The sequence below is a fragment of the Hyaena hyaena genome, unplaced genomic scaffold (genome assembly GCF_003009895.1).
Source record: "Hyaena hyaena isolate Hyena2069 unplaced genomic scaffold, ASM300989v1 scaffold_1063, whole genome shotgun sequence".
NCBI lineage: Eukaryota > Metazoa > Chordata > Mammalia > Carnivora > Hyaenidae > Hyaena > Hyaena hyaena.
Genome location: NW_024081688.1, coordinates 244,019 through 257,381, shown reverse-complemented (window position 1 = coordinate 257,381; position 13,363 = coordinate 244,019). Strand labels below are relative to the sequence as shown.

At 38.3% G+C, this 13,363-nt stretch overlaps 1 protein-coding gene across 1 annotated transcript in view; it reads left to right on the top strand.

Annotated features, from left to right (window-relative positions):
- The window catches only part of EXOC2 (exocyst complex component 2), a 317,437-nt gene extending 304,848 nt beyond the window's left edge, over positions 1 to 12,589 (top strand). Inside the window, exon 29 of the mRNA XM_039222094.1 lies at positions 12,416 to 12,589. The gene's annotated coding sequence lies outside the window, so the exon portion shown is untranslated. The remainder of the gene's footprint in view (positions 1 to 12,415) is intronic.
- Positions 12,590 to 13,363: the final 774 nt, after the last annotated feature.

Genomic DNA, 13,363 nt, shown 5'->3' with positions numbered 1-13,363 from the left:
AAAAAGGGAGGAGGGCACCTCTCAGGCAGGGATGGGCGTGGCGTGATCCAGTGCCTCAGGCGGGAGCTCTGCCTCGGCAGTTGTGGGGAGGAGAGTGAGGGTGCTCCAATCCCTTCTTGAACCCCACGCTGCAACTCGCTTTTTTGGGCGTGTCAACTCCCTGTTCCGGGGACGCAGCCGAAGTTGGTTGCACTCTTCAACCCAGGCCAGTTCCAATCTCCAAATCCCCGTCCGTGCGCCCCGCTTTAATTGCCTTAGACACAGCTTCCCAGGCAACCCCCTCAGGCAATTCCAGGCTCCCTGCGGAGCTGTGGGGGCGGAGTCAGAATCGCTGCTTCCTTCTCTGGGTCCGGTTGGAGCGCATGCGCGGGGGCTTGCCTGCCAGGTGCTCTGAGCCCGAGCCCTTTGGAGTGAAGAAAACCGGGTCCCTCTATGGCTCATCACCCGAAACACGAACTCACAGGCAAATTTCCAAGTTTTTAGCTCTTTGCCTTCCCTCTCGAGTTCCAGCCAGCCAGGAGCGCGGACGTCCGGTGTCTGCGCTGCTCTTTCAGGGGCCCCAGCCGCCCGGGAGCTACAATGGCGGCAGGCGCGCCGCTGCTCTGAAATCCAACCTCCAGGAGCGGCACAAAGAAGCAGTTTGTGTGCTCAGCGCCCCCCCACCCCAGGACCACTTGGCGCTAGGGGACCTGGTGTGCAGGTATTTGGCAAGTACAGTCTTTCTATGCACCGAGCGGAGGTTTTTCTGTTTCGGACTCTCTCCTTTTCTCCTCTCACTCCCCATAGAGGGTAGAGGGGGATCGCCTCCCACCCTCGAGTCTCCAATCCCGGCCCGATTTTATCTTTCCCGGTTCGCACTCACGTTAGAAGGCTCTCTCAGTGGATTCTGCGTCTTTTTTCTCCCATTCTCTCAGGTTTTGTAAGGTTTCCAATGGCTTCAGATCTTTTCTGTGTGATGTATGGGCGCGAGTGCAGTACGGAGCTCCTTACTTCTCCGCCATCTTGCCCTCTCTCCGACATTTGGAAAAATTTTAAACACTATTGTTTAAAAATATTTGTATTTTTAAAAGATTTTATTTTAAAATCTTTTAAAATTTTTAAAAATTTTTAAAGATTGATGGGGCGCCTGGGTGGCTTTGTCGGTTAAGCGTCCGACTTTCACTTAGGTCATGATCTCGCAGTTCGTGGGTTCGGGCCCGCGTCGGGCTTTGTGCTGACAGCCAGCTCAGAGCCTGGAGCCTGTTTCAGTCTGTGACTCCCTCTCTCTCTGACCCTCCCCTGCTCACGCTGTCTCTCTCTCTCTCTCTCCTAGAAATAAATAAATAAACATTAAAATAAAATAAAATAATTTTAAGGATTGATTATATTAAAGATTTATTGTTGCTGTCTTATGTGTTGTTGATATGTGATTATAATTTTCAAAAGTCATTGTCTTTTAACTCTTTATAAATGACATGATAATATGCCATATAAGATGTCACTGTAAAGCCACAGAAACCAAAACTGGTATCACCAAAAGAACACACAGATAGATCAATGGAACAGAATACATAGTGCAGAAATAGAGCCATACGAATATAGTCAACTAATCTTTGACAGGGAGCAAAGTAATACAATGGAGAGAAGAAAATCTTTTCACCAGATGGTGCTAGGACGACTGGACAGCACATGGAAACTAAGGAATTTAGGCAAAGACCTTACACATTTTACAAAAATTAACTCAAAACTGGATCACAGACCTAAATATGAAATACATAACTATAAAATTACTGGTAATATAGGTGAAAATCTACATGACCTTGGGTTTGGTAATAACTTTTTAGATACAACAACTATTTTTAATTGCCAACACTTGGAAGCAACCAAGATGCCTTTCGATAGGTAAATAGATAAATTAACTATGGTATATTCATTGAGAAAAGCATTCAGTGCTTAAAACATACACATCAAACTATGAAAAGACATGGAGGAAGCTTAAATGCTTTGGACCAAAATTTACAGCATTATCCTGGCTTATAGCATATATAGATGTAAAATAAAAAGGGGGAAATGGACGTACATGTTAGCAAGATTATTGCATTTAACAAGGAGTAATATATAACTGCAAGCGGACTGGGAAAAGTTAAGGTTATATATTTTAATTCCCAGAACAATCACTAAATAATGTAGAGAAGTGTAACAGAATTCGAAGAGAAAATTGTAACTGAATTTTCAAATAACTTAAATATTATTAAAATAATATTTTAAAAAATATGACAGGAAGAACGGAAAATAGAACAAATAGAAAACAAACAATAGAATGGTATACCAAAAAAACAACAGCAATAGTTTAATATATATTAATAGACTAAACATTTCAATTAAAAGGCAGAGTTATCAGAATAGATTTTTAAAAGCTTTACCCAGCTATATGCTGTATACGAGAGATGCACTTTATATGTAAAAGCAACAGATACGTTAAGAGTAATTATGGGAAAGAATATACCATGCAAATGGAAAACATAAAGAAGACTGGAATAGCTATGTTAATATGAGATAAAGTAGATTTTAATACAAAAGTAAGTGATAAGGAAGAATTTTTCATAATCATAAAATAGAATGACATACATGGCCTAATAAAACAGCATGTAGAGCATTAATATGTAATGAAGCAGTAGATACAATGGGTGAAATAGGTGAAGAGAATTAAGAGGTACAACTTCAAGGGAAAAAAACAGCAATGAAGCCAGATAAGATTAAAAGGAAAGATAGGTTATTTCATTATTCTCATATTTGCAGAGTTTTAAACTCCACAGCAATTGCTATAGCAACTAGAAAAATCAGCAGAGACATGGATTCTTTGGAATACTACCTTGACCTAGTTGATAATTATAAAACACTACACCCACAACTGCACGTGTTTTTAAGTTGCATAGGACATTCACCAGTATAGACCATATGCTGTGCCATATCTCAAAAAAATAAAAATATTCAAATCATACAGACTGAGCCCTCTGATCACAGTGGAATCAAATTAGGAATCAATAATAACAAAATGTCTAGAAAACCCTAAATATTGGGAAGTTAAAACATAAATAACCCATGAGTCAAAGAGTAAATCACCAGAGAATTTAGAAAATAGTTCAGACTAAATGAAAAGTAAATTAGCTGAATAAAACATATATCATCCAAATTTGAAGGGTGCTTAGAGAGGAATTACAAACTTTAAATGCTTATGTTAGATAAGAAAACGATATAAACCAGTGATCTAATTTTCCACATTAAGAAATTTAAGAAGAGTATATTAGGGGTGCCTGGGTGGCTCAGTCAGTTAAGCGTCCAACATCAGGTAACAATCTCATGGCTTCATGAGTTCGAGACCCACATCAAGCTCTTTGCTGACAACCCAAAGCCTGGAGCCTGCTTAAGATTCTATGTCTCCCCCCTCTGCCTTTTCCCTACTTGTGCGCTCCCTCTCTCTTTTTCTCTCTCTCTCTCAAAACTAAATAAACATTAAATCTTTTTTAAAAGAAGATCAAATTAAACCCCAAACAAGTAGAATGGAGTAATGAAGAGCACAAATCAATGAAATAGAAAATCCATAAGCAATAGAGAAAATGAAATCAAAAGGTTTTGAGCTGGTTTCCCCCTCAGCTCTGTCATCAAATCTGCACAACACTGGGAAAGTCACTTTACCTTTCAATGCAGCTGTTTACTTATCTATATAATAAGGGAGGTTGGATTTAGAGACACACAAAGTGTTCTAAATTTTTAGGTGCTTGCAGAGGTAGAGGAGCAATAATAATGGAATTTTAAAAATAAGTATTGCTAGTGGTTGTTCAGTAAATATGCTGAATAAAGGAAACCTCATAATATGATCACTTTTCCAAGTATTTATACAATCAATAACTGATCAGTTTGTATTTTAATACTCAAAGGAATGTATGTCATGATACACAAGTACAGTGTTTGGTATTAAGCATTAGACTGTCAGCTTGGCTAAAAGTGAATATGTGCAAGTGTTGGACTGCAAACCAGAGATTAGAGATCCCAAGCTTGATTTCTGTTTGACTTGCTCAAACTTGAGGCACTTAGGAGAATCATTGTCTTTATTTTGTGGGTCTATTTCCCCATATGACTTGTCTGCATTATTTTTAAGATTCAATCAGAAATTCAGCAAAGCCAAATGTTTTCTGCTTCAAAATAAATTCTGGTAAGACTGCTACAAAGGAGCATCCCTGATTTACCCCTTAGCTCTCATTAAATGAAATTTTTTTCTTAAAATTACTAGATTCTTAAAATAACGATTTAGAATATGACTTTACTTAATGTCCAGAAGGAACCACATCACTGAAATCTGGAGACTTTAAAAGGAATAAATAAAGTACTGTTCCTCCTAAGTAGTATTAGACATAGTCTCAAATTACATGTTTTCCAGACCAGTTCCCAAGAGTTCTCACATTCAGCTATAACCAGCAACTGTTAAAGGGGTCTTTCCTTTGGCCTGTTGGCTATTATGGCCCAGGACTACTTCTTGAAGTTTAGTATGTTGCCTGGATCTGAGTATTCTCTTATCTGTGAATTAGGGGGTATGAGATAGAAAAACAGGATGTGAAAAGCATAACGACTAGAGGAAAACCACATTGGCTTTGGATGCTTCCAGTTTGCCAACAGGCAGCACTAATACACTTTTGGCAAAAATAGCAAAGAAGTGATGCTCACAACTTAAATTTAACCACAAAGACACATTAAACAAGCACAACTAAGAGACATTCTATAGAATACCTAATGCCCTTCAGAAGTGTCAAGTCATGGAAGACAAAGAAAGAATGAGGCCCTGTCTGAAATTGGAGATGTGGTAGTTAAATGCAATATGTGATCCTGGATTGGATCCTGAAACAGAGAAAATGGTATCAGTGAGGCAGTTGGTGAAGTTTGAATAAAATCTGTAGATCAGTTAATAATATATTGCATCAATGTTAATTTGCTGGTTGTGGCTATTGTACTATGTCTATGTGAGATATTAATATTAGGGGAAGCTAGGTGAAGAGAATGAATACAGAATACTATACTATTTTTGAAGCTGTTTTTTGTAAGTCTTAAATTATTTTGCAATAAAAAAGTTGTGTTTTGATTTTTTTTTTTTTTAAGTAAAGATATATGGACCATCTGGGTGGCTCAGTCAGTTAAGCATCTGACTTTGGCTCAGGTTATAATCTCATGGTTTGTGGGCTGGAGCCCCATGTCAGGCTCTGTGCTGACAGTTCAGAGACTCGATCCTTCTCCAGATTCTCTCTCTCTCTCTCTCTCTCTCTCTCAAAAAATAAACATTAAAATAATTTAAGTAAAGATATAGAATAGAAATTCAAATGCTGATGATGATTTTTTTAAAAAACTAAACCAATAGAAGTAACTAATATGGGGAGATTGAAGCATAAAAAGAGTAAACAGAAAGTGCAAATTAAGAAGGTAAAAATATTTTTAAATTAACACAATGTCAAAACTTTTTCAATAAAATAGATCTTTATAACAAAAAAATCTATCTATATGTTATTTTAAAATGTGTTACTTCTGGGCCTTAAAATAAAAAACTCCTAAATATTAAAACCAAAAGAATACTAGGCTTAGGGGCGCCTGGGTGGCTTAGTCGGTTAAGCGTCCGACTTTCGCTTAGGTCATGATCTCGCGGTTGGTGGGTTCGAGCCCCGCGTCGGGCTCTGTGCTGACTGCCAGCTCAGAGCCTGGAGCCTGTTTCAGTCTGTGACTCCCTCTCTCTCTGACCCTCCCCTGCTCACGCTGTCTGTCTCTCTCTCCTAGAAATAAATAAAACATTAAAAAAATTTAAAAAAAAAAAAGAATACTAGGCTTAAAAATAGTATGTCAAGAAAATACTTATGAAAAGAAAACTAGTAGTGCTAGTCTGATATCAAATAAAGCATACTTTAAAGCAAAATCTATTTAAGAATAAAATTTGCTATTATATATATAGTGATAAAAGCAACAATTTGCCAGGAAGATAAAAATAATTCTAAACTTAGTTACACTTCACAACATAACCTCACTGTGTAATTTTAAAATCACTGGAATTTACAACCCACAATTGTATTAGCAGATTTTAAACACATTTTTCATATACAAATGGATTAAGCATGCAAAATAATTATCAAATTTGAAGAAAAAATAAAAAGCATAATTAGAAAACAATCTAGCTGAAATTTATAGAATCCTACAGTCATTAGAGGACTCACCATATACTGGCCCCAAAGCAAGGCTCAAGAAATAATAAGGAATCACTATCAAGTTCTCTGACTACAATACAATTCTCTTAGAAATCAGTAACAAGAAGATAACTTTAAACCCCGTATATGTTTGGAAGTTCTAGAACAGATCACTGAAGAATACCTTGGTCAAAAAAAGAAACCATCTGGGGCGCCTGGGTGGCTTAGTCGGTTAAGCGTCCGACTTTCGCTTAGGTCATCATGTCGCGGTTCGTGGGTTCGAGCCCCGCATCGGACTCTTTGCTGACTGCCAGCTCAGAGCCTGGAGCCTATTTCAGTCTGTGACTCCCTCTCTCTCTGACCCTCCCGTGCTCACGCTGTCTCTCTCTCTCTCCTAGAAATAAATAAAACATTCAAAAAAAAAAAAACCATCACAAAAATTAGAAAAATTGAGAACTAAACAATAATGAAAATTTTCCCATCAAAATGTGAACTGCAGCTAAAGAAATACTTCAAGGGCAGAGAGATTGAACATGAAGTAAGCCTCAAACTCAAAAGTTTAAGAAAATGAAGGAAATAATAAGCAGAAATGAAAGAAGTACAAAACAAAGATACAGTGGAGACGATCAAACAGCAAGGCTGAAAGTTGGTTCTCTGAGAAAATGTAAAAGGGAATGGAGACAGAACCTGACAAGATTGATGGAAGGAGAAGAGACTGCATAAATATTAGGAGGAAAACATAATAAAATATATGACCACTTTTTAAAAGGAAGATAATTCTGTGATCAGACTGAGTTCCTGAACATAGCAAGCTGAGGGCTTTACCACCCCTAAGAATGCTTGGGATCCTAACCAGACAGGAAAAGGAAAGCTACTCAAGGCTGTGTGAGCCCTTCCCCCATCCCAATTCAGTCCTGTCAATCACTTGATAAAGAACTTAAAACATATCCTTATCAGAAGAGATTCTTTTGAAGAGGAAACTAATATATACGATTTTTAAAGGTTTATTAAACTATGTTTGACAGTACCAAATCACAACACAAAAACCATTATGTATAAGCAAATGGGTGATATATTAATCACAGTGATATATTCAATGACAAATGGGTTTTGAAACTGCAGGTTCCTAATCAGAACCTTTGAAAAAATGCCACTGTTTTTAAGAATACTTTGCCATCTGTTAATGACACACAAATGATGATGCTCACAACAGCACTGCAATCCCTGTTGGAAGTCAGCCCTCATCACTAAATACTCCTCCATTAGCTTACACTGATTAAAAGAATTTAGGGGGAAAGAAGTGCCTTGGTTACCTGCTTTTCAAAGTTTTTATTTCATGAAGGGGAATAATCCAGTTTTGTTGATGAAGTAGTTCTCAAACTTTGGTTGCATTGGGATCAATCAGGGGCTTTGAGGCAGGGGACCCAGGCATCTGTATTTTTACCTAACTCTCTGGTGATTCTGAGGTACGTTAAGGTCTGAACAACGCAGCTTAGGGTTTAAGATCTGCATGTTGTAGATTCTGTACATGTACCACATTCTCTAGGGCATGTCACATCCCTCAGTACTTTGATAACATTGAGTCCTTACTATTTGTTAGACATTGTTCTAACATGTAGAACATGTATTAGCATTTATTTACATGTATTAGCATTTATTCTTAGAACAGCCTTTTCAGATGTATACTATTATCCCCATTGTACACAAGAGGAAACTGAAATACAAAGAGGTACAATAATATGCAAACCCACATAACTAAGAACAGTCTAGGTATTGAACTCAAAGAGCCTGTCTCCGGAGCTTGTGCACTTAACTATAGCCTGTACTGTCTGATATAACACTGGTCATGTGACAACAAATATTGCTGAATGAGGATCCTTTTTAAAGTAACAAACTCACAGAGCAAAAACACAAATTCGTCTGTCAAATGTCACAACTGAAGAGCTGTCACCCCATTAGGTTGGTAATTCTCAAGCTCCATGAGGTTTCAGAGATGAATCACATTTAGCTCTGGTCTCAAGGAGTGCAGAACTTGACATATGGCCCCAATCTGTGTAAGGAGAAGCATAAGTAAGCATCAAGTAACAAAAGGTCTGTTTTTGGCCTTCTGGTTGCCTGCCTTTGGCAAATCTATGATCACAAAAAAGGAGGGAAACATTTAACCCATGAAAAGTAGGTTGATAGAAGTTCTAGATGAGTTTCATTATCTTCTCCAATCCTCTTAGGTTTTGAAGAAATTGGATGAACCATTCTGGACTCCCATGGCCCTCGGAACAAGAAGTCACAGTCAGGGTCATCTGGGTAGTTCAGCCGGCTGATCATCCAGCTCATGATTTCAGCTCAGGTTATGATCTCACGGTTTATGAGTACAAGCCCCACATCTCCACTAAAAGCGCAGAGCCCGCTTGGGATTCTCTCTCCCATCTCTCCCTGTCCCTATCCCACTTGCATGCTCTTTCTCTCTCTCTCTCTCTCTCTCTCTCTCTCTATCTCTCTCAAAATAAATAAATAAACTTTAAAAAAGAAGTAGATGGTAATTGATGCTATGGAATAAATTGGAAGATAGGTACAGGAAAAATTCTGAGGTACACCCTGTCTAAGCGGCAGATCTCTGAAGAGAGGTGTGCAGAGAACACTCAGAGTGGCCTGAGAGGGAGGAAATGAGAAGTGCACAGAGGCTAAAGGACAAAAGCAAAAGAGATAGTTACGTAAAAGTTTACTTTTAGAAAATATGTTCAAACTTGGTCGTTTAATTGATTAGTGTCCTATAATTTTTAGGAGAAAATTCCACAAGTCAACTTCATCTCCTGATGGCACTTTATTTTATACTGTATCTCCCAAGATTTACAGAAGAAATACTGTTACACTTCACAAACACCAGTCATGTGAAGTCTATTTGTCATTATATAACTAACTAATTATTCCTCTGTGGGAATAACAAAATATAGATATCATCATGCACACTAATATGCTAAAAGGCCAGCTCATGAGCACATGCCTGTACAAGTGTGCCTATATTTAACCATCATTTCTGTTCACAGCATTGCCTCTTATAGGTATAGCACACTGCTTTTCTAAGAACCTTCATGAACAAGATTTTTTACCCCCTGCCAAATGAGCAGAAACAATATTTACACGTGGATTTTACCAAGTAGAAAGCTGAGGCTAAAATAAGGTAGTGTCTTCTTACGATCCCAAAACCAACTTGCGAAAGAGATGAGCTACAACCAAGGTGCACTGAGTCTCACATTAGTGCAAATGTGAAGTGCAAATCCCTTCACATTAGAGCTCTCTGGTCAGGATGAATCCATCAGTGTGTAACCTCAAGAATGAAAGATAGTTTCTTCTACCGCTCTCTAGAAATAGCTCTTCTGATCAACTTTTTGCTCCAGAGCACTGTGATTTCCCTGGAAATTTGAGGTCCTTCCCTAAGAAAAGGAACTGTTTTTGGATAGGCTGGTATTTACATTGAATAAATAGTTTCAAACCCACATCTGAGCTCCTACATCCAAACAAATTCTGCCTTCAGTGTAATTTGTAACGTGTTATTTCAATATAATAGTTGGTAAATCAAGTGTACAAAAACATTTTAGGGATAATCAGAGGAATCTTAAATATGGGCAATTGTTAGAAGTTAGTTTTGGTAGGTGTGATGATGAATTGCACCTGTAAGAAAAAAAAAATGGCCTTACTTTTAAAACTCTTGCTCATATTCAGGGATGCAAAATGGCCTGGGATTTAAGCTCTGCTTCAACAACAATATATCAGTGATAAGTTTATGCAGATAAATTATACAGCCGGGAGAGACAACACCTCTGCTGCCTGAACGTTTTGTTTTTGTTTTTGTTGTTTAATTTTTAGAAATACCCTCAGAACCAATTTATGAAGCACAAAGGAACTGAATCCCACTCGTTTAGATTTTTACCTCATTTGAATCCAAAACAAAATTACTTCGTTCTCCAGTGTTGGCTTTGAACAACTATACTATTTCCACATATGTATTACCTTAAAAGAGTTTCCTTCTACTTTATATCTCTCTATGAAAGAATCTTACATTGTTTTATTAAATTCCATGGCCAAGCCTTAAGCTCAAATGTTGATGAAACCAAATGACTCCATCCAGGCTCTGACATAAATTTTATGAAGACTAGGGTGACTCTAAATCTTTCCTCCAACCACTACATTGCCTAGAGCTTGCTTTTTGGTACAAAACTGGCCTCTCTGGGAACTGAGTGGGGCATCCATGGGTGGGAACAAGAACAGCAAAACATCTCGTGGAAGAGAAAATCAACCACAGGTAGGGAGCCAGCCCTTGCCTCTGAGATGAAGGCTTATCTTATTAAGCACACATGGTAATGAGCAAGATGTTAGTGGAGGGTGCCTGGAAAGAAAGTAGGAAAATGAGATGTCCTGAAGAATACCACCACATCCTCTAACAATTCTGAAATTAAACAATCTGATCAGCTATGCTGACAAGAACCATGAATGGGGACAATTGTTTTTTTCCCTTTCTTCACCTCATCTCCATTCCCCCCCCTTTTTTAAGGAAAGGAGGGAATTTGCTAAGATATTATTCTTTTTTCACTTTTCAAATATATACTATATTAAAAAGTTTCTTTTTGTAAGCAGTGTCTGCTCAATTAGCAGTTCAAATCTGCCCCATTGACAGAACATGGAAGTAGCTTCTGGCAAGGGTGACAGCTCAGGCTAGGACCCTCAAGTCAACCCAAAGGACTCTCTCCTACTTGTGTGAAGAGTCTGCTTAAAAACATTATGGTTCAGGGGTGCCTGGGTGGCTCAGTTAAGCATCTGAATTCAGCCCAGGTCATGATCTTTTGGTTCATGAGTTCAAGCCCCATTGGGCTTCCTGCTGTGAGCACAGAGCCTGCTTCAGATCCTCTTTCTCTCTTTCCTAAAAATAAACATTTAAAAAAAATTATGGTTCAATGAAAACCTTCTAATCTGCCTTTATATGCAGTACTTTCTCCAATTAAACCCTTAGAGTGAAAAGTCATCTACTGGCTAAACATCAGTCACTGAGATTGTTGACATCTAATCACCTCAGTGGCTTTAGGCATAAAGGGCCCCGTATCTACTTCTCTTCTTCCCTCCAAGCACAGGTACATATCTCCTTCACAATTTGTGTTCCCAGATGGGGAGCAGAGAAGTTTGGGAGATGTGTTGTTAGGGACTCAATAGAAACTAGTTGAAATTCCTTGAAAGGCTCCAAGCTTCTCCTTGTATCACAGGCAAATACTGTGAGAGATGTTTCTACAAAGCCTATGTTATCACTTTTGAGAGAAAGAAGTTCCTATGCATGCTTCATGAAGGCCAGACCAGAGGGAGACCTTGTTTCATTTCATTTTAGGAAACCTCAGTGTTTTTTCATTTGTAGGAAAATCTTACTTTCATTCAGTAAAACAATTGTCTATTTACAAAAATAGACAATACATTTGATAACTCACTTTACAAATGAAACTCAAGTACTTTAGGATATTTTTAAAACATAAAGATACTTATTTAAAGAACATGAAAAAAAAAATGAGTGACCTGAAAGTCATTAGACATGAAAGTTTCCCATGGAAGTTCAGGGGTTTAGAAAATGCTGCATATCAGCTTCTCTGAGCACAGGACCATGGAGTAATGTAAAAGAGTTAAATTCCACATTCCCAAGCCAGCAATTTCCTAACTCTTCCTTATTAACTCAAAACAGAATTTCCTCTTCTCTGTGGCCTGTTCTGCTTTAGATGACCTTGATGTAAAGTCTCCAATTCTCTGCACCAACCTTATGATGCTAATTAAAAAGATTGTCAAGAACAAGGCATATCACTTCTGTTTTCTCAGATGTGAGTTTTACTACCCAAGTTGGGTATTCTGTAGATTTAAGTGAAAATATTGAGTAGTACAAAAATGGGATGGGAAAGCAGAAACTGGGCTGCCCTTCCCTCAGCTGTGACCCAGCAGAAGAAGGTCTGGGCCCAAGTACCTTTTCTCTGACTATTGGGTTGGGCAAGATCCTCTCTAAGGCTCCTCATGGCTCTAAGACTAATTTGTGGTTAGTCAAACTCAGATTCTGGATACCCGTTACTCATTTTGTGAAAAAAGTTTGTAAACTGTAAAGAGCTCCACAACCATTATCTCTCTATCTATCAGGTAGTTTGTCTCTTCTCACAATAACCCACCACATAATTGACCTACTGGTACTTTCACCCTTTCAGATGGGGATGTGAGTGAGACAAGGAAGCCAAGCTGTCTTGCCACAGAAGCCCATCTTCACCATCACTCCCTGTGCCTGCCTCCTTCAGCGTCCCAGCTCTGCCCCTTTCCAGCTGCCTCTCTCAACCAGCTCTCTGTTCTCAGAACTCCATTAAAGCTTCATTTCCTGTGATAAAGACAAGGCCTTCCATCTCCTCTCTCCGTCCCACTTATCTGCAACCAGAACTTTAAGAGCTGAAATGTCTGAATTGTCATTTGAAAATATCTGTGTGTTCAATGAGCTCTTGATGCTGACTGTAATAAAAATTGGCTCCCTGCAAATGGTGCAATAATTGCTTTCATTGAAATAAGTCAAATCTGAATTTAAAAATCTGTATTTCTACAGTAATAATAGTACTCATAATTGTACTATGTTTAGATAAGATATTAAAATTAGGGGAAAGTAGGTGAGTATCTATATATGGACACTCAGTACTATCTTTGCAACTCTTCCTTAATTCTAAAATTAGTTCAAAATAATTTTCTTCAGTTGGGAAAAAATACTGAGGACAACTTTCTAACCCTGCTAGAAATTTAAGTGAATAATGGCCAAGCAGCTCTTCCCCTTGCCACCTGAAGAGATTTAGATGGAGTGGGTCTGTTGTCTTAAACAGGCCTTATAAACAAGGCAAGTGGTTTGGAAAGGTAGTCAGAATGGAACATTTGCTCATACTGCTTCCAGTCAGGTCTAGGAACTTCACTAAAAAGAATGCATCCCTATTCAATTTCACTACTATCCACTCTCTGGCTAAACAAACCTTCACTTTCCTTTTGTTGTCCCTACTTTGATGGTTTCCAAATGGAATTGGGGTCAGGACTTTCCTGACTCCATGACAGGCTACAAACAGACTCTTCCCATGTACACACACTGTGCCCTGAGTCATAATTTTACCGGAAGGAGTATCTCCAAA